This window comes from Stenella coeruleoalba (genome assembly GCF_951394435.1).
Source record: "Stenella coeruleoalba genome assembly, chromosome: 2".
In the NCBI taxonomy this organism is placed as follows: Eukaryota; Metazoa; Chordata; class Mammalia; order Artiodactyla; family Delphinidae; genus Stenella; species Stenella coeruleoalba.
The window spans coordinates 57823113-57846342 of record NC_137147.1 but is presented as its reverse complement, the minus strand read 5'-3'; the positions used below and the strand labels follow the sequence as shown (position 1 = coordinate 57846342).

Sequence of the window (23230 nt, the reverse complement as noted above, 5' to 3'; positions counted from 1 at the left end):
CGGGCCTCTCACCGCTGTGGCCTCTCCCACTGCGGAGCACAGGCTCTGGACGCGCAGGCCCAGCGGCCATGGCTCACGGGCTTAGACGCTCCGCGACATGTGGGATCTTCCCGTACCGGGGCACGAACCCGTGTCCCCTGCATCAGCAGGCGGACTCTCAACCACTGCGCCACCAGGGAAGCCCCCATACGCGTGTTTTTAACCAGGAGTCCGACTCCTCATCTCCCTCCCAAATAGAAGATTTCTATATCCAAAATAGATACTGAATGCGAGAGAGGACTTAGCCTTATTTGGATGAGACAATGATGTTTTGTTATTAAAAAGAACTGGAATTTTGTTCCTAGATATTTCTATAAAAGCTATGAAATAGCTGTGGGACTCAGGGTCTGGGAATTAAAGACATTGGTGAGGATATGTAAAGTTTCTCTCTGATTGAATGCTACCAGCCCAACTTGGTCGATAAACAAATTATACATAAGTATATTAAAATATTTCACATTTGAATTTTTGCTTATTATTATGAAAGCAGTATAATTTTGGTATAAGAAGCTACCTACTTAAGTATAAAAATGTTTAAGGTATAATTGCATTGTCAGGTGCCCCGTTTTTCCAAGAGTTTGTGTCCCTAGACAGTTTCCTCTTTGCTTATACAAACATGTAGAAGCCTATATAAAAATATGTGTTTCTGTTTGTAGGTATGTCTATGTTTTAATTTTCCAAATAGAATCATACAACTTTTTCTAATAGTCCACTTCTCTAGTACTTGCTGTATATTTAAAATTAAATAAACTTATGGTGAGACTAAGCCATGTAAGTTTTTGTCAGTTCCAAGCATAGGAACAACTGAGGCTGAATCAGTGTCCACAAAGCACATAATGATGAATGTTGATGTTATTACTATTAATTCCTTTATTTCCTGTAAGTGCCTAGTTGGTTTAGAATGAAACCATGAAGATACAAATCATCTAGTAACTTTCAGTGAATATAGCTGTCTTCAGGTGCTGAGTCCTGTGAGAAAGAGGGGAGAACAATAGATGTTGAGAGCAGGAAAAGGAGAATTTGTTGTAAGGGTCCACAGCAGGTGTCCTGAACAAGACTCAGCCAGAGATATCACTGAACTTCTGTAGGGTGACAGAAATACAGAGACCAATTCAACTGCCACCATGAGATTCTGTAAACTTCCTACTATATTCAGTCGTTATCTTGGACTGGAAAAAGCAGAGAAATATCTTTTGAATGGGGTAGAGGGAGGTTTGATGACTTTGAATTTTTAATTCACTGAATATATACAAAATGGAATGTATTAGGCTTAAAGAAACTGATTTAAATTTTGAAATGCTTATCTACTTTTAATTGACAAGATTAAAAAAAATTGTGTTCTGTCAAGCGTGGGCATGGGCCTTCCTGAGCAATTTGAGCTTTGTTATAAATAATAAAGCTATATATTTTTGGGGCTTCCCTGGTGGCACAGTGGTTGAGAGTCCTCCTGCCGATACAGGGGACACGGGTTCGTGCCCCGGTCCGGGAAGATCCCACATGCCGTGGAGCGGCTGGACCAGTGAGCCATGGCCGCTGAGCCTATGCGTCCCGAGCCTGTGCTCCGCAACGGGAGAGGCCACAACAGAGAGAGGCCCGCATGCCGCAAAAAAAAAAAAAAAAAAAAAAAAAAAATTCACCTTGATTCTGGAAGTGAGATAATTCAAGAAATTATCACTGAATCAAAATGAAAATTATATAAACCATGACATATAAAATTAGGGGATGAAATGGCATAGAATTTTGAAAGTTAAGAGGATTTAGTTCAGCTTCTTCCATGATAGGGTATTAATCTCTATAGTTTAATTAAAATATCGTTTAGAATAAAGGAAACAACATGACTTCAAACTCCTAGTAGTATTCCATTTTTTTTCTTAGAGAAGGATTAAAGAAACCAACATCACTTTTGGGGAAGAAATAGTTGTTGGTTTGGCAATTCCTTCTGTTCTTTCACCACTAAACAAAAGTAAAATCCAGTATTTTATTAAATATGAAATATGTATATACACACGCATACATATACTTATGTACACATAGATGTGATTTTTCTCTTTAATATAGTCATTTATACAATCACAAGTGAGAAGAATAGTTAATTATCTAAACTTTTCTCTGAGAGACTTAGTGCTTATTCAGGTTTTTATAATTTGGTCTACCCAGGTATCATCAAACTTGGCACAGGAATGTTTTTAATACACTACATGTTCACAGTTGAATTTAAGAATATTTCTTCTTTGGAGGAAAAACAATAAGACTTTCTAATGGGTCCTAACTTGGCTGGCACTTACAATCTTCTACATAAAACAGAAGCTATCTCAGCATTATATATGTTAAATGACAAGCAGATCAAGTCAGCAGAAGTGTCAAAAATAACAACTTTATTCAGGGGTATATGGGTTCTCAGGAATCATCAAGATGCCTCCAATTTGTCAAATATGGAATAACAGGAAGATTATCATCTCCATGTAGAGGAGAAGTAAAACACACAATATCATAGGTATAAGAAATGGACATTTCAGGAATAACTCTCTAAGACAGTGCATAAAAAGTCATGCACTTAGGAATGGCAGACTTGAGTGTCTATTTATTTAATGCTAAATAAGTTACTAGAATGAAAATTAGGGCTTGTACAAGCCCAGTGTTTCTGAAGTGAAAAATTAAAATGGATATCAAGAAGAATTTAGAGAATTTGTATTCACAAATATTTAAATTCTTAATTAAAAAAAAAAAACCTCCTGTTTCTAGAATACCTCAGAGCACTCTGACCTGTTTCAGTTCTTGTAACTTTATATTATTCTCTGTTCAAATTTAAAAACATTTTTTTGTTTGTTTTGGGGTTTTTTTGGCGGTACGCGGGCCTCTCACTGTTGTGGCCTTTCCCATTGCGGAGCACAGGCTCCAGACGCACAGGCTCAGCGGCCATGGCTCATGGGCCCAGCCGCTCCACAGCATGTGGGATCTTCCTGGACCGGGGCACGAACCCATGTCCCCTGCTTTGGCAGGCGAACTGTCAACCACTGCGCCACCAGGGAAGCCCAAATTGTTTTTAATTTAAAAAGATATGTTTATGGGCTTGTGGGAACTGATGTCTGTTAGAATCGAGGTAAAGATGGCAAAACTAGTTTTCTTATCCAGAAAAAGTATGAGTGAAGAAATAGAACATAAAATATGCTACCAAGTTCATTGAACTTATCTCTTGTTTTTATTCAGTATTTTATTAACCTATATAGTATATATTAAAGTGATTATTTTGCCTTTCACCTAGTATTATACATATTTTTATTAAATGCTATAAAAATCTCTGTGAAGAAAGCTTTAGAGAAATAAATAAAATAAACAGTACTGTTGATAAATTTACATATAAATCTGAAAAATGTTAAATTCAGAATGAATAAATCATCACTAGCTTTAATACTTCTTGGCAAGAATTATTTGACATTATATAAATGGTCTAGATTGTTGTCTTCTGACAATAAAATACATTTATTTCAGAGTCAACAAAAAATTCGTTAATCTACAGTTTTTCATCATCAATCTATTAAAATTATTCAGGAAACTATGTGAAATGGTTTATGAAATTCTTCCCAAATAATCTGTGAAGCAGAAAAAAAACGACTTTTCCAATTCTTTTGTTTGGGTGAAGAATTCATCCAAACTCTTAGCCCCTCAATCTCATTAATGCACATATGGTAAACAGAATAATAGAATCATTTGTTTTCATCCAACTTTATATGTAATTTAAACAAAAAATTTCAAGAATGGAACTACCTCCAGAAAACATTTAAAAAAGCAACTTATTTTTCCCTATTATATCGCAAATAATTTTTAAACTGGAAGAAATGATATTTTGATTTCTTAAAGTAACTAAATATACATGATTTATAGTCAAAAGAAATGGAAATCTATTTCCTTAATTGATTTCTTACTATAGACGATGCAATTTTGTATTTTAAAAATTGGGGCATGTTCTTAACTTTTTTTATATCAAGTACAATCTTTATTCACTCTCCAACTTCAATAGAACTTTGTAGCTTTTAAAAGGAATTTTCAGGACTTCCCTGGTGGCACAGTGGTTAAGAATCCACCTGACACTGCAAGGGACATGGGTTGGGTCCCTGGTCCGGGAAGATCCCACATGCCACAGAACAACTAAGCTCATGTGCCACAACTACTGAAGCCCACGCACCTAGAGCCTGTGCTCCACAACAACAGAAGCCACTGCAATGAGAAACCCATGCACCACAACGAAGAGTAGCCCCTACTAGCCACAACTAGAGAAAGCCCGCATGCAGCAACGAAGACCCAATGCAGCCAAAAATAAATAAATAAATATATTTTTAAAAAGAGTAATTTTCAAAGAACAACTCATTTTCTGGTAGCCTTTACATATACTTAAAATCCTCAAAATAGTGGTATATATCTAGTAAAATTGAGTCATATGAAATTGCTAATGTTTGATCTTTTTGACCAACAATTATAGCAATTTTGTATGATTCAAATAAGACTTTAAAAACAAATTGCAGTGCTAAATACGAAGTGAAAATGATCCATCTCAACCTAGGATAGTGTTTATTTCTAGGGAAAAAGATGCTTAGAAGGAAACAGTTGGGGGTTTAGCTATATGTTTACATTTTTGTTTATTTAAAATAAAAGAAAGATGAGAAAAAAATTTCCATTAACAATAAATAAAATACTTAGAAATATATTTAACTATAAATACAAGTAATTATGTGAAGAAACTATAATGCCTTCTATAGGGACTAACATTAACACCCCATTAAATGATGAGATAAAGCATAATCTAATAAAATTTTGGAGGGCTATTTTAATTTTAGTTTTAATTAAAGTCTAATTAAGTTCAGATGATAATATTTTCACTTGAAAATTGAGAAAATTTTATTTTCATTCATAAAGAAGTGAATATAAAAATTTGATAACTGAGGGAAAATATTTTCATATATATAGACTCTCCTGGGTCTCTAGCTTGCCAACTCACCCTGCAGATCTTGAGACCAGCCAGCCTCCATAATCATGTGAGCCAATTCAGTAAAGTAATTCTCTTTATAGCAATAATTATTGCTATTAATACAATTAATTGATAATAAGTAATTGGTAACAATTTATATTGAACAATTATATCATTTCTTTATTATTAATAATTATTATTATAATAAATATATTTATAAGGAATTGGCTCACACAATTATGGAGTCTGGCTAACCCCAAGATCTGCAGGGTGAGTAAGCAAGCCTTACTTACATCCTTGCAATGGATGGTTTATTACCACTCTGACTCTAAAGGCCTGAGAACCAGGAGAGCTAGTGGTGTAGTACCATCCTGAAAGCTGGCAGGCTGGAGACCCAGGAATATCCAATGTTTCTGTTCAAGTTCGAAGGCAGGAAAAGAGCCTGTGTTTCAGCTCAGAGGCAGACAGGCTGGAAAAATTCTCTCTTCCTCAGAAGAATGTCACCTTTTTGTACTGTTCAGGTTTTCAAATGATTGGTTGAGGCCTACCCATGTAAGGGAAGACAATCTGCTTTACTCAGTCTACCATTTTAAATGTTAATCTCACTTAAAAACACTCACAGAAACTCCCAGGATGTTTTACCCAATTTATGGACACTCTGTGCCCCAGTCAAATTGACGCATAAAATTAACCATCACACTGTGCAAATTACTATATTTTATAATATGTTATATATTATACAGTATATTAATAAACTATGATAAAGTATTGTACTTGTCTCAAAATGAGAAAAAAGATAATAAAAATCTAAAGACATATTAGAATTACCTATATATTACACAGATATATGTGTGTATGTATGTATGTGTGTGTGTATCTATATATGTGTATATATATGTATAAGCATATTGCATTTTTTACAAATTGAAGGCTGTGCGGAGCAAGTCTATTGGGGTGCCAGTAACATTTGCTGAGTTCATGTGTCTGTGTCACTTTTTGCAATATTTCAAGCTTTTTCACTATTATTTTATTGGTTATGGTGATCGGTGATGAGCAACCTTTGATGTTACTACTGCAAAAATGTTAAAACTCATTGAAGACTCAGATGATGGTTAGCATTTTTGAGCAATACAGTATTTTTTAATTAAAGTATATACTGGGCTTCCCTGGTGGCGCAGTAGTTGAGAGTCCTCCTGCCGATGCACGGGACACGGGTTCGTGCCCCGGTCCGGGAAGATGCCACATGCCGCGGAGCGGCTGTGCCCGTGAGCCATGGCTGCTGAGCCTGCGCGTCCGGAGCCTGTTGCTCCGCAACGGGAGAGGCCACAACAGTGAGAGGCCCGCGTACCGCAAAGAAAAAAAAGTATATACTTTTTTTTTGCCATAATGCCATTGCACACTTTATGTACTACAGTATAGTGTAAACATAACTTTTATACTCACTGGGCAACCGAAAACTTCATGTGACTTGCTTTATTGTAATATTCACTTTACACTGGTAGTCTAGAACTGAAGCCATAATACTTTCAAGGTAGACTTGTGTGTGTGTATGTATGTATGGATGGATGTGTGTGTGTTTATATATCTATATCTATATATATATCTGTGTGTTTAGAGAGGGAGAGAGAGGGGAGAGAGACAGATATAGACACAATGTTTGATAATTAAATATACATAGGAACATGAAAAAGGGAAAGGAAATTTGGCGAGTGGTGAATTTGAAGTAGAAATAGAAATATTTGGAGTGGGTCAGAATTTTGTTATCCACCCCTGGTTTTTTGAAGTGGTTTTGCTTATCTTCTGAAAACCAGGTTATAAACTAGTAAAACTATCTAAGAAAGATATCACAAACTCTGGGTACAATAAGAACATAGATGCAAAGATCACAAAAATAACAAATGTTGATATATAATATCTGGTCCCAAATACTCCCTAGCTTAAAATGCAGGAGATTGAAAGCCTGAAGAATTACAGAGAGAACACCTATTATATCCATTTGTGTTCTTCTGATTGTTCTTGACCATAAGAAGCACCAGAATAGTTTAATAAGTAGCAGATGTGGACAAATGCAAGCCAGTATGAGAGACTAAGCACATTTGTACTATCAATAGCCCTCCAACACATTTTTTATAGGAATGTAAAGAGAGTTAGAGCCTCTTATTCCACTCTTACTGTAGATCCTGGATATTTTTAATCTGTGCACCTCTAAATAGCCATTTGTCAGTTTTGGGAAATAAAATTAGAATAATAGTAAACAAATTATCTTATGTCATTAATACAAAATGCTATGTAGCTATTACAGTTTTTAAAATGAAGTTAAGATATCCATAATATGTGAAATTTAAAACATGAGAAAAGTCTAAGATAATCTTACTGCATGATCTACTTAATAAATAATTACCAAAATAACAAAAAATGTACAAATTAAAACTAAGAAAATTTGGAGAAGAGAAAGTAAGGCAGTAGATAGAGCAGTGTGAGTTAAAGACAGGAAATCAGAGATTAACAATACTACTTAATTTGAGATATCACCCCCTCAAAATGAATAAAACATTCAAAAGTCATTACTGCCAAAGACTTGGACTAAAAATGAGAGCAGATTGGAAGGCCACTAGTTTTCATTTTATAACCTTCCATGATGCTAATATTTACCCCCACGTGCATATATTATTCTGAATTAAAGATATCTCTATCTAGATTATATGTCTGAGTATGGTTGGGGCTGATAGTGAGTTTCTATGACATGATGGAAATTGTACTTGAGTACAGTTGGAAAAAGATGGATTTTAGTTGTGTCTCTCTCTTTAGCTCTAGGATTCTGGATACATTTCTTACTCTCCTTTTATGAAAATACAATAACTATAGAATAACTATGTATTTATTTTCCTAATTTACAAAGTGATATTCAACATCCATAAATGTGCTTTAAAAACCAGTAGTGTTATCTAAACAATCTGGGGGTGCTTTGCTCAAAGTTCCAGTCTGTAATTTCACTTTTCTCATTCTTACAGCTCTATTATATTCAAAAATCTTGTGGTGTCAAGTAAGAGATTTACTACCTAAATAAGTTACTGATATCACGTGAGAAAATGGGTGAGTGGCATTGTACTTTATACAGCATGGAAAGCTAGTAATGTTTAGAACACTGACTAAGTTCAATATACTATGTACCAAAATTAAAATGTTGCCATAATTCATAAGGCAGTATTTAAAATAGGCAGGTATTTTGGGGAAGCATGTGTGAATGTTTCAGCAAAATTTATAAAGGAATAACTTAAATGCTGTAATTGGGCATTGGCAATGATATTTACAATAGTTACCTCAATGTTATGGGCAAAGAAAAGATTCATAATATTAGCAGCTACTATTTTATTGTCATTTAAGTTAGAATAATTAGGTATTCTGATATGATATGACATTGTCTTATAAAGGATCACAGTATCTTGATCCACTTTACTGTCAATTACAAATCTTAGTAAAAAACATGAAAGTGTCATAATTACCACCTATTCTCAGGAATTCAACAATTATCATGTATAATATTATTTAGTATATCACATAGTAATGATATATGTTAAAATATTTAAATAACAAGTATATGTTTATATTATATAATATAGTTAATGCATTATATCACTATACATTATATATGTACATATATATTTGTCTGTTTGTATGTATACACACACAGGTTGATGACCATATGTCAAGCATTATGCCAGGATGTAGAAACAAGATTAATTCATAATCTAATGGGGGCTACAAAAAAGTGAAGTAAGAACGGTGGCATTAGAGATAAGTACAGGTGCCCTAGGGTATAAATCAACTTTTAATAATAAGTGGCATATATTTTAACCTCATCACTGACAGTTTTAATGAGATTAAAATTTGTCATTCAATAACTATTAAGATCTGTAGAGTGACACGGTACATTCATCTCCTTAACATCGTGTATACACAATTACTTAATAGTCATATTGAATATGTAGAACAAAATGCACAGAATTAACATTCCTGTTATAACTAATGAATCTGAAGAAACATTTTGACCTCATGAAATATTGCAAATTTAACGATACAAGAAAAAATTTAGAGTCTGAACATAGATACTTCCCCTAATCTACTGATTCACTGGGACATGTACAATTGTTCTGCTATTCTGGGTGAGGCTGTGGAATACAAGTGCTTTCAAATTAATGTATCCTTCATTCCTTTATCTGTGCTCTTCCTGATTCATGCTGCCAATAATTTAACTCTTCATTGTCACAGAAGCCCCTTTAATACGATGAACTTTTATGAAGGGAAAATATTGTTTAAAGCTTCACTTTTGTACAAATGCTTTTTCACTTTCCTCCAGTGTAACTATGTGTTATAATACTCAGCAGTATTTTCAAGGAAATTTGTTTTTGTTTTATTCTATATTACAAATAATATGTATCACTTTAAAATGTGTTGAGATTACCATCATGAATCAAAATTCAGTATTACCCCTATGAAAACTTTCTTTATATGCAATATAGTTTTGTCCAAATAGCTGACAAATTCCTGAATTTATATGATGTTTTTGTTCTCAGTTTGCAATAAGTGCCTAAAAACTTGAATTAGGAACCAAAACTACTTCTTGTACTGAAATGTTTGATATGCTTTTATATGAATATGTAGCTGTAGCACTTTTTATTCTAGAGGAGAAATATGTAGATCATATATTTTCATATCCCAAGGCTATTTTTAAATCCTAGTGTTGTTGTTGTTGGTACTGACAGTATTAAATGGAGGGATGGCCATCACTTAAGTAGTCACATAACTGGTTTTATATAGAATCCTACCCACTCTAGAATCTGAATAGTCAGTTTTATTTGACAGAAAACCAAAACTCACTTTGTATTTTTCTAGAATATAAAAATCTATAGCTTTAAAAAAAAACACATTTATTAACGTTTTTCCTTGAATAAACCAGTCTTACAAATGACTGCAAAAATCATATTTTCTTATCCACTTTTAATCACCTAGAAGTGTAAAAGAAGTTACTAAAACAGTCCAGTCTAGATCAGGTGTTTCCAGGGCATAAAAAGTTAAAAAGTTGAGGAGAGATATAATTATTATGATAAACTGAAAAGTTCTAGGCTCAAAAAATGAAGAGGAAAATCTTTGTTTATAAAATACTACTATGACTACTACTACTAATGACAATAATGATAAATCAAATGAAAGGTAAAAAACCATGAAGCATTTTGTTGAAAAATGAGCAAGCTCCTTGGTTTCGAATACTGCAGAATGGAGAAAGATGTTTAGGTGGCTGCAATGTCCAGAGCTTACTACTGAACATCAAGTTCAACAATATGGCCATACATGATCCAAATGCAGCAGGTTACTCCTGAAAGGATGGTTAGCTTAGTAGACTAGAAAACAGCTGCTATAGAATCCTCCTTTCCTGAGAAAGGGAATTGTCCTTCCTCTCCTTAAAAGCAAAGTGGAACTCCCCATATGAAGTGGCTGATATTCTGTACTACATGCCATGCTGAATTGGCTTTATGGTGATCAAATGTTCATCCAGGTCATGGTAAATGCTGTGATTAAGTGGGCACCTTTCTCATGAGCACGCCATGTAAACTTACTGCTGTCAAATTGAGCAACAGTCTAAACGGCCATGTCAGATTTGTTTCCTCAGCTTCCTCTTATAGGTATGTGTCTTACAGATGCTAAAAAAAATTAGAGTGATTCACAAGAGAATGGGAAAAGACAGGGGATAGAGGTCTTTAAATGGTTATTAAGCAAAAAATTGATAAAGCAGACATGGATGGGATTGAAATGCAGCACTCTCAGAGGTGAGGCGGACTGATAGACTCTGCTGGCTTCTCAACATTTAAGGGCCTAAACAAATCCACACTATTTAATGCAGTTTGGAGGAAATTTTTTTAAAAAGCCTAAAGGCAAAAATGGAAATAAGAAACCTGACCTCAAATCACCTGGGACAAATTAAATCAGGAAAAGCATTGACAAAGGGGCCAAGGTCCTTTGGCCCAACCCCTGGCTGGGGACTCAAAGCTATATGCTCACTTAGAGTAAAATGGCCAAGGGTCAGAGAAGAAACTTTTCTTAGGCTCCTCGACTTGGAAGCCCAATGAACCCTGATCCTGAACTTTCAGTGAAAGCCTAATGGGGCTACAATTAGATTGGAATACATGTATGTGCCAAAGTTGATTAATTAAGATGAAAGTTTAGATGAAAACTGGCTTTAGGGAAGATAGGTACCAGAATAGACATGGTGGGACAAGCTGAATTCACTTTTAATGAGGAGTGGTATTCAGTGGAAATTGACTTCTTTACTTGAATAGGCAGATTTGAAGGAATTCTTTCCCAGGAGGAAGGCACTACTATGATTCAAATTCCCCTGAAGCCTAAATGTGTCTTTCTGATTGCTTTCATTACTGTTCTTTACCCATTGTCAGAAGGATGGAGTAACTCTTCTCATCATGAGCCTTATACTTTTCAAGAATTACAGTGATATCTAGTACCTTCTACCTTATTTTTTATATCAAGTTCTTTCACCCTCCTTCCTTGTTATTTGAGCAAGGTGTGATATCCATCACACCACAGAGCAATGGAATATGCTGGTGGAATGCTGCTTCTGTCCCAGAAAATCCTATTCACCTGGCAAGTAGACTAAAGTCATTTTTGACAAATCTATACAAAAGAATTCCCCTCTTAGTTTCTTTGCATCACTTAATTCCAAATTCCATCCTAGAAAAACATGTTTTCATTCTTATAATTGAATCTAATATTCCATGAGCATTAGTTTTCTATTGCTGCTGTAACAAATTTGGTGACACAACACAAATTGATTCACTTACAGTTATGGAGGCCAGAAGTCTAAAGTCAGTTATGTTGGGCCAAAAGGTATTCACAGGACTTGTGTCATCTAGAGGCTCTAGGGAAGAGCCCATTCCCTTGCCTTTTCATTTTTCTTTTTAGAATGAAGCAATGTTTAATTTACCTTCTAATAAAAATTAAAGTGGAAATCAATAAAATATATAACTCCTGAAAGCCCAGGCTCCTTTGGGTTTTTTTGTTTATTTTTGTTTTTTTGTTAATTTTTATTGGAGTATAGTTGCTTTACAACTTTGTGTTGGTTTCTGCTATATAGCAAAATGAATCAATTATATATATATATATATATATATATTCACTCTTTTTTAGATTTCCCTCCCATTTAGGTCACCATAGAGCGCTGAGTAGAGTTCCCTGTGCTACACAGTAGGTTCTCATTAGTTATCTATTTTATATATGGTACTGAGTATATGTCAATCCCAATCTCCCAATTCACCCTACCCCCCCCCTTTGTAACCATAAGTTTGTTTTCTACATATGTGACTCTATTTCTGCTTTGCAAATAAGTTCATCTGTGCCATTCTTCTAGATTATGCGATATTTGTCTTTCTCTTTCTGACTTATTTCCCTCTGTATGACAATCTCTAGGTCCATCCATGTTGCTGCAAATGGCACAATTTCATTCCTTCTTATTGCTGAGTAATATTCCCTTGTATATATGTACCACATCTTCTTTATCCATTCATCTGTGGATGGACATTTAGGTTGCTTCCGTGACCTGGCTATTGTAAGTGCTGCAACGAACATCGGGGTGCATGCATTCTTTCGAATTACGGTTTTCTCTGGATATAGGCCCAGGAGTGAGATTGCTGAGTCATATGATAGCTCTATTTTTAGTTTTTTAAGGAACTTCCATACTGTTCTCCATAGTGGCTCTACCAATTTACATTCCCACCAACAGTGTAGAAGGGTTCCTTTTTCTCCACACCCTCTCCAGCTTTTATTGTTTGTAGATTTTTTTGATGATGGACATTCTGACTGGGGTGAGGTGATACCTTGTTGTAGTTTTGATTTGCATTTCTCTAATAATTGGTGATGTTGAGCATTCTTTCATGTGTTTTTTGGCCATCTGTATGTCTTCTTTGGAGAAATGTCTATTTAGGTCTTCTGCCCATTGTTTGATTGGGCTGTTTGTTTTTTGATATTGAGCTGCATGAGCTGTTTGTATATTTTGGAAATTAATCCCTTTTTATTTGCTTCATTTGCAAATATTTTCTCCCATTCTGAGGGTTGTCTTTTAGTTTTGTTTATGGTTTACTTTGCCTTGCAAAAGCTTTTAAGTTTAATTAGGTCCCATTTGTTTATTTTTAATTTTCATTACTCTAGGTGGTGGATTAAAAAAAGATTTTGCTGTGATTTATATCAAAGAGTGTTCTGCCTATGTTTTCCTCTAAGAGTTTTATAGTATCCAGCCTCACATTTAGGTCTTTAATCCATTTTGAGTTTATTTTTGTGTATGGTGTTAGGAAGTGTTCTAATTTCATTCTTTTACATGTAGTAGCAGTCCAGTTTTCCCAGTGCCATATTGAAGAGACTGTATTTTCTCCTTTGTATATTTTTGCCTCCTTTGTCATAGATTAGGTGGCCATAGGTGCGTGGGTTTATCTCTGCGCTCTCTATTCTGTTCCATTTTTCTATATTTCTGTTTTTGTGCCATTCCCTTGCATCTTAAAGCTTCTGTAGGCTGCCTGCACTCCTTGGTTCAAATCCCTCTCCTCACATCATTCCAGATTCTTGCTTCTGTTGTCATATCTTCTGCTTCTTCCTCTGTCCTCATTCTTTTGACATTCTTACAAGGACCCTTGTGATTACTTTTAGAGCCAACCCAGATAATCTCCAGGGTAATTATCCAAGATAATCTCCAAGATAATCCTAGAATTACCCAGGATAATTATCCAGGAAAATCTCCCCATCTCAAGATTCTTAATTTAGTTACATTCCCAAGTGTGTTGCCATATAAGGTAACATTCACAGATTCTGGAGATTGTGATGTGGACATGTTAGGGGACCATCTTACCAATACCATAGTTTAAATATATTAACGTCAGTATTTTGAACTACTTAAATTTTTACTTTATTTTTTTCCTTGCTTTGTAAAGGCAAAATGTACAGATGTTCCATGAATCTCTTTATTTGTTTCACAACATGGTGTTCAGTTTATGTGCAGTCCATGCATACCTGGCTGTTACCCCTGGTGGGGAAAAATATAGAGTAATGTAAACATTGGAACAGTGTCATCAGTCTTTCTCATATAATAATGAGATGCAAGTGACTTCTCCTTTTGGCTGATTACCTAATTGGAATGTTAAAAAAAATTTGTCTTCTTAAACTCTGGCCAACTTAGATCTTGAGGCTGCTGTTTAGTTGACTCATTTCTTCCCCTGACTCATTAGTTTCCATCTATTCAACTCATGTTACATGAAATTTATCATCAAATTAACATTAATTACTTATGTCTCCCAAATACTCCCTTTATTATTCATCCAGGCATTTTCCTGTCACCTGTTCAATACTATGGTGAATTAACATTTCTAGTGTAGCAAAGATTTCAGGAACACCTAATTTTAGTAATCAGAAGAAATGTCTGGAAGGGCTGCTCCCATGATTAAATAATTTTAATAAATGGCACAACTTTGAAGCCCTCCTCTCCTAAATTAAGTGAATAAGTCTTGAACCTGTATTACAGTGGATATAAGACACTAATTTGACTTTGTGGGACTGTTACCTGTGATATTTCCAGTTTTAGGAATAGTTGACACTAACATATTAATCTTAGGAATTAACTCTAGAAGACAACCCTGGTGCAGCGGAAATGTCATGGGGTTTTGGAACCAGGCACACAGGGGATCATCTACACATCTACTCACTTGTTGGGTGATTTGGCAAAATTTCTACAGTCTTCATATCTCAGTTTCCTTTTCTGTAAAATGGAGTTAACACATACTATCAAATTTTCTAAAGTAGTTTTGAAGGGTTGGTGAAATAATGGATATAACCACCCTGTCACAACTTAAACACTCAAAATACGCTCATTTCTGCCGGTTTCATTATCAGTCTTTTATCCATATTTATATACAAAATCCTAGGTACTTGATTTAAGTTCATTCTAGTAGTTTACTATTTGTCTTTATTTAATTATAGTAAAAACTGCACTTGGGAAAAGTTATGAGATACGTGATCATGTAAACCCAGCTAACTTTCTTTAAGAATTCCTGTAGTATAGCAGTTCCCATGAAAAAGTTTGAGTCACATGATTGTCTATTAGATCTGTAGTCTCAGAAACTGAATTTTTCCAGATAGAAAAATGGGTCTTTGAGGTTTTCTTCAAAACTTGATCCATACCAATATATCAGTATGTTTTTCTATAAAAACAAAAATACTGGAGAGAAACAATTTCTTGGATTGGCAAATAAATACATATTCTTCCAAGAGGCGAGCTTTATGGTGAGCCAGCGTAATAATCAAAAGAAAACCATGTGTCAAAAGCCAGAATGAGTATTGTTACCTGATTCACATTTTAGACACACCTTCAACTTCTCCTTCTGCTCAACCCAATTTTCTTTTCCTTCTTTCACAAATATTGATCCCTAATCAATGCTGCACCACAAACTGCATCTTGGCATCTGCTTCCAGCGAACACAACCTGCAGAAGTTGATATCAGGGGTAGTCCCAGGAGCAGGTTATAAGATGAGTTTTTTGAGCTGATTATGCATGACTCAGCCAGCATTGAGAACCTCATCAACATCCTCTGGCCCGAGGTGGAAGTTCAGTTGTTAAAACATTTATCACTTGTGTATTTGGACAGTAGTAGTTGAATGGAAAATAAATAAGTGTATTATATCAGGCATTTCAAGCTTATTGGGGAACATTAAACTGAAAGGACCATGGGATTTGATGCTTTTGCTAAACTGTACTAATTTAACAGAAAACAATGCAATACTAAAGAAAACTAATAAGTAATTGAAAACTGAGAGTGAAGGCCAGAGGATTTCTTAAAAAAATAAATGAATCCCTCCTCTCCTGCAGAAGGAAGGCAAAGAAATCTGAGAATCAAGATGAAGACATAATGAGAGCTTAACTTTACAGAAAACTAAATATCCAACCAAAGCAGATCTACCATTTCAAAGTCAGGGCTCTGGTTGGGAAAACCTGGGATGTTAATGCATGAGATGGAGATATCTAGGTGGATGTCCCTAAATATTTGACTCTCCTGCCTCCTCTGAAACTTCTGAGCCTGCAGAAGTTACCTGCCTCTCCAGAACTCCCCATCTGCCAGGGAAAAAAACAGAGCCTTTTCTCAGAAGTCAGGAGTCCTCTTCTAGGCCAGTCCTCCTCCGGTCTCTTAGACTTGTAACAAGGGTTAATTCACATTAAAACATAGGATATGAAAATCTTGATAAAGGAGGAAAGGACTATACTACAAAGGAACTAGAAAACCTATATATCATGTACCAGCAGGGATAGGGGGAATACATGTGTGAATAGATTCTGAGGGTACTGGTCAGTGACACAAGGATGAAAATTGGGAAAGGAAGAATTGATTAACTTGAAGCACTCTCAGCACAGAGTACAGGTTTTAACCCTTGTGAAGGACTCCAGGAAATGGTGTGAATTTACTACTAGGATGGCTCCTTGAAGAATGTAAGATGTGATAACCAATTTTGATTAAAGATAAAATGTCAAAGCTGTAATAAGAAATGGTAGAGGAAGGGAGTAGATATGCTGAAGTGGATGTACTATCTACAGTTGGAAATGCAATAAAATAATATTATTTTCCACCAGAAGGCCCAGAAAACATATTATTTTTAAGGTTGTAAAAATCTCACTAAGGAGAAAGAACACCTATACTACTAAAAAGATCAGGGTTCGCTCTCCTCTGTAGGCAAGGGCTAATGGTATTGAAAAGTTATTACAGAATTTGGCTGGAAGATAGTTAGTGTATAAAATCCTGAAATAATAGAGGCCGTGGGTTAGTACTTAACCACTGGAAGGCAAATGCATATAATTATTGTAATAAGTGGCAGGGATACAAGGCTGGCAAGGGGACCTCACCACGTGGACATGCTTAATAGAGCACAGTCACATTAGGGGGAAAATAAATTCTTCTGGGAAATACCCCAGAAGAATTTTAAATTTATGTTATAATCTGTGTGCATCTTGAATATCATATTAAAGATAGGGTGCCAGATTCTCTAATGTAGTTATCCAAAATACGTTTGTTGGTTTTGTGGTTGAGAGTTGTATGACATAAATGAGATTCAACTAGGGCTGGCAAGGGGATGCAGAGAAATGGAAATATACAGAAACTTTATAAAGGAAAAATAATTCTTGACTCCTCCACACAATTTCAATGTAGGATTGGTGGAAAAATAGCAAGGAGTAATGGGAAAGTATAAAGCCAGTTATTTCAAATTAAACTAAATGAGATAATCAGGTTTGAGTAAAAGTTAGTCTTTATTTTATTCACTCAACACATATTTATCACATGACTTTTCTGCAGCTGTCATGCTAAAATGTCAATATTGAAATTGCACTTTAATGATGAAGAGAGAAGCAAAATAAGAATCAAATGTTAAGGAGAATTAGTAGGAAGGAGAACTCCTGTGCCTTTGTTTGAGCAGTTAAGAAATTGCTCTTTTAGGGAGTAAAAGGGTAACATATTTTTCATAGCACCGGTACAGTGAATGTCAAAGAAGACTAAATCATTGTGGATTAGGATTATTGAAAACTTTCTAAATAATAGAAGCAAACAGAAAACTCCCTGCTTATACCTCCTCTACCTCATGTAGTATGTATTTTGGAATGTCTTTCTAGTTTTTGGTATACCTCACTGCTTTATTAAATAATGCCCTGTATTGTCTTTTATATGTTTCATATTAATTTACTTTTAATTCCAAATGATATGTATTTTCCATAAAGGGATGAGGTACATTTTATAATCTATATCCAACTCATAATTTTCCGTGGTTCTTGGCCTACATTAAGTACATATTTAATACACATAGAATAATAACAGATATAGTTATGAGTTAATATATAAGGACTGTTGTTGTAAAAGTCAATATACAAAAAGAAATTATACCAAAATGAGAAAACAATTACCAATGTGGTGCAAAATTGTGGTTCTTTAAAAGTAAACATATAGGGGGCACCTTCAAGATGGCAGAGGAGTAAGACATGGAGATCACCTGCCTCCCGACAAATACATCAGAAATACATCTACATGTGGAACAACTCCTGCAGAACACCTACTGAACACTAGCAGAAGACCTCAGACTTCCCAAAAGGCAAGAAACTACCCACGTACCTGGGTAGGGCAAAAGAAAAAACAGAGACAAAAGAATAGGGATGGGACCTGCACAAGTAGGAGGGAGCTGTGAAGGAGGAAAAGTTTCCACACATTAGGAAGCCCCCTCACTGGTGGAGACGGGGCGTGTCAGAGAGGAAGCTTTGGAGCTATGGAGGACAGTGCAGCAATAGGGGTACAGAAGGAAAAGTGGAGAGATTCCCGCAGAGAGGATCAGTGCCGACCAGCACTCACCAGCCTGAGAGGCTTGTCTGCTCACCTGCCGGAAAGGGTGGGGGCTGGGAGCTGAGGCTCGGGCTTCAGAGGTCGGATCCCAGGGAGAGGACTGGTGTTGGCTGTGTGAACACAGCCTGAAGGGGGCTAGTGTGCCACAGCTAGTCAGGAGGGAGTCCGGGAAAAAGTCTGGAACTGCCTAAGAGGCAAGAGACCATTGTTTCAGGATGTGCAAGGAGAGGGGTCCTGCTCCGTGTGCCCACAGACAGCAGAGCACAACCTAAGTGAGTTCCATAGGCCAACACGAGCCATGGCTATCACCTCGGATCCCAGAGGTGGGCATGGACTGCTAACACTGCTGCCGCTGCCTCCAAGAAGCCTTTGTGCAAGCGCAGGTCACTACCTGCACCTGCCAGGAATCCTGTGCAGCATGCCACTCCCTGGGTCACATGATCCAGGGACAACTTCCCCGGGAGAACACACGGCGTGCCTCAGGCTGTTTCAATGTCACGCTGGCCTCTGCTGCCACAGGCTTGCTTTGCATTCTGTACCCCTCCTTCTCCCTGACCTGAGTGAGCCAGGGCCCCCTAATCAGCTGCTACTTTAACCCTGTTCCGTCTGAGTGAAGAACAGATGCTCTCAGGTGACCTACATGCAGAGGCAGGGCCAAATCCAAAGCTGAACCCCAGGAGCTTTGCAAACAAAGAAGAGAAAGGGAAATTTCTCCCAGCAGCCTCAGGAGCAGTGGATTAAATCTCCACAATCAACTTGATGTCCCCTGTATCTCTGGAATACCTGAATAGACAATGAATCATCACAAAATTAAGGTGGTGGACTTTGGGAGCAACTGAAGACTTGGGGTTTCCTTTCTGCATCTAATTTGTTTCTGGTTTTATGTCTGTCTTAGTTTAGTATTTAGAGTGTATTATCATTGGTAGATTTGTTTATTGATTTGGTTGCTCTCTTCCTTTTTTATATATATATAGATATATATTTTTTTCCCTTTTTGTCAGTGTGTATGTGTATGTTTCTTTGTTTGATTTTGTCTGTATAGCTTTGCTTTTACCATTTGTCCTAGGATTCCGTCTGACCATTTTTTTTTGTTTCTTTGTTTGCTGCACTCTTTTTATTTTCTTTTTTCTTTTACTTTTCAATTTTTTTTATTTTTAATAATTAAAAAATTTTTTTTCATAACTTTATTTTTTTATATTTTTTTCTTTCTTTATTTATTTTTTCTCCCTTTTCTTCTGAAACGTGTGGCTGAAAGGGTTTTGGTGCTTCAGCCAGGTGTCAGGCCTGTGCCTCTGAGGTAGGAGTGCCAAGTTCAGGACATTGGTCTACAAGAGACTTCCCAGCTCCATGTAATATCAAACGCTCTCCAAGAGATCTCCATCTCAAAGCTAAGACCCAGCTCCACTCAACCACCAACAAGCTACAGTGCTGGACACCCTATGCCAAACAACTAGCAAGAGAGGACACAACCTCACCCATTAGCAGAGAGGCTGCCTAAAATCATAAAAAGGTCACAGACACCACAAAACACACCACTGGATGCGGTCCTTCCCACCAGAAAGACAAGATCCAGCTTCATCCACCAGAACACAGGCACCAGCCCTCAACACCAGGAAGCCTACACAACCTACTGAACGAACCTTAGCCACTGGGGGCAGACACCAAAAACAACAGAAGCCACGAAACTTCAGCCTATGAAAAGGAGACTCCAAACACAGTAAGTTAAGCAAAATGAGAAGACAGAGAAACACACAGCAGATGAAGGAGCAAGGCAAAAACCCACCAGACCAATCAAATGAAGAGGAAATAGGCAGTCTCCCTGAAAAATAATTCAGAGTAATGATAGTAAAGATGATCCAAAAATCTTGGAAATAGAATGGAGAAAATACAAGAAACATTTAAGAGGGACCTTTATGTTGGGTGCATAAATATATCGTTAGCATATAAGGCAAATGCAAACAGCCATAAAAGGGGAAATAGACAGTAACACAATCGTAGTAGGGGACTTTAACCCCGCTTTCACCAATGGACAGATCATCCAATGAAAATAAGTAAGGAAACACAAGCTTTAATTGATACATTAAAGAAGATGGACTTAATTGATATTTATAAGACATTCCATCCAAAAACAACAGAATAAACTTTCTTCTCATGTGTTCATGGAACATTCTCCAAGATAGACCATATCCTGGGTCACAAATCAAGACTCAGTAAATTTAAGAAAATTGAAATCATATCAAGTGCCTTTTTTGACCACAACACTATGAGACTAGATATCAATTACAGGAAAAAATCTTTAAAAATTACAATTACAATCTTTAAAAAATACAAACACATGGAGACTAAATAATACACTACTTAATAACCAAGAGATCACTGAAGAAATCAAAGAGGAAATAAAAAATAGCTAGAGGCAAATGACAACGAAAACACAATGACCCAAAACCTATGGGATGCAGCAAAAGCACTTCTAAGAAGGAAGTTTATAGCAATACAATCCTACCTCAAGAAACAGGAAACATCTCAAATAAACAACCTAACCTTACACCTAAAGCAATTAGAGAAAGGAAAACAAGAAAACCCCCAAGTTAGGAGAAGAAAAGAAATCATAAAGATCAGATCTGAAATATATGAAAAAGAAATGAAGGAAACAATAGCAAAGATCAATAAAACAAAAAGCTGGTTCTTTGAGAAGGTAAACAAATTGATAAACCATTAGCCACACTCATGAAGAAAAAAGGGAGAAGACACAAACCAATAGAATTAGAAACGAAGGAGAAGTAACAACTGATACTCCAGAAATACACAGGATCATGACAGATTACTGAAAGCAACTATATTCCAGTAAAATGGGCAACCTGGAAGAAATGGACAAATTCTTAGAAAAGCACAACCTTCCGAGACTGAACCAGGGAGAAAGAGAAAATATAAACAGAACAATCACATGCACTGAAATTGAGACCGTGATTAAAAATCTTCCAACAAAGAAAAGCTCAGGACCAGATGGATTCATAGGCGAATTCTATCAAATATTTAGAGGAGAGGTAGCACCTATCCTTCTCAAACTCTTCCAAAACGTAGCAGAGGGAGGAACACTCCCAAACCATTCTATGAGATCACCATCACACTGATACCGAAACCAGAAAAAAAGATGGCACAAAGCAGGAAAACTACAGGTCAATATCACTGATGAACATATATGCAAAAATCCTCAACAAAATACTAGCAAACAGAATCCAACAACACATTAAAAGTGTCATACACCATGATCAAGTGGGGTTCATCTCAGGAATGCAAGGATTCTTCAGTATAAACAAATCAATTGATGTGATAAAACATATTAAAAAACTGAAGGAGAAAAACCATATGTTCAATTCAAAATGCAGAAAAAGCTTTCAAGACAATTCAACACCCATTTATGATAAAAACCCTCCAGAATGTAGGCATAGAGGGAATGTACCTCAATATAATAAAGGCCATATATGACAAACCCAGAGCCAACATCGTTCTCAGTGGTGAAAAAGTGAAATCGTTTCCTCTAAGATCAGGAAGAAGACAAGGTTGTCCACTCTCACCACTATTATTCAATGTAGTTTTGGAAGTTTTAGCCACAGCAATCAGAGAAGGAAAAGAAGTAAAAGGAATCCAAATCAGAAAAGAAGAAATAAAGCTGTCACTATCTGAAGATTACATGATACTATAAATATAGAATCCTAAAGATGCTACCACAAAACTACTAGAGCTAATCAATGAATTTGGTAAAGTAGCAGCATAGAAAATTAATGCACAGAAATCTCTTTCATTCCTATACACTAATGATGAAAAATCTGAAAGATGAATTAAGAAAACACTCCCATTTACCATTGCAACAAAAAAGAATGAAGTACCTAGGAATAAACCTACCCAAGGAGACAAAAGACCTGTATGCAGAAAACTTAAGACACTGGTGAAAGAAATTAAAGATGATTCAAACAGATGGAGAGATATACCATATTCTTGGATTGGAAGAATCAACATTGTGAAAATGACTGCACTACCCAAAGCAATCTACAGATTCAATGCAATCCATATCAAACTACCAATGGCATTTTTCACAGAACTAGAACAAAAATTTTCACAATTTGTATGGAAACACAAAAGACCCTGAATAGCGAAAGCAATCTTGAGAAAGAAAAATCGAGCTGGAGGAGTCAGACTCCCTGACTTCAGACTATACTACAAAGCTACAGTAATCAAGGCAGTATGGTACTGGCATAAAAACAGAAATATAGATCAATGTAACCGGATAGAAAGCCCAGAGATAAACCCATGCACAGATGGTCACCTTATCTTTGATAAAGGAGGCAAGGATATACAATGGAGAAAAGACAGCCTCTTCAATAAGTGGTGCTGGGAAAGCTGGACAGCTACATGTAAAAGAATGAAATTAGAACATTCCCTAACACCATACACAAAATAAACTCAAAATGGATTAAAGACCTAAATGTAAGGCCAGATACTATAAAACTCTTAGAGGAAAACATAGGCAGAACACTCTATGACATAAATCACAGCAAGGTCCTCTTTTGACCCACCTCCTAGAGAAATGGAAATTAAAACAAAAATGAATGACACCTAATGAAACTTAAAAGGTTTTGCATCGCAAAGGAAACCATAAACAAGTCGAAAAAACAACCCTCAAAATGGGAGAAAATATTTGCAAATGAAGAAACTGACAAAGGATTAATCTCCAAATTTTACAAGCAGTCCATGCAGCTCAATATCAAAAAAACAAAACCTAATACAAAAATTGGCTGAAAACCTAAAT

The 23230-nt window shown here is 36.0% G+C and overlaps 1 long non-coding RNA gene across 1 annotated transcript in view; it reads left to right on the top strand.

Moving 5' to 3' along the window:
• Positions 1-7736: 7736 nt before the first annotated feature.
• Positions 7737-23230, top strand: part of LOC307182159 — a 105628-nt gene continuing 90134 nt past the window's right edge. Inside the window, exon 1 of the long non-coding RNA XR_013827138.1 lies at positions 7737-8095. This is a non-coding gene — a long non-coding RNA (uncharacterized lncRNA). The remainder of the gene's footprint in view (positions 8096-23230) is intronic.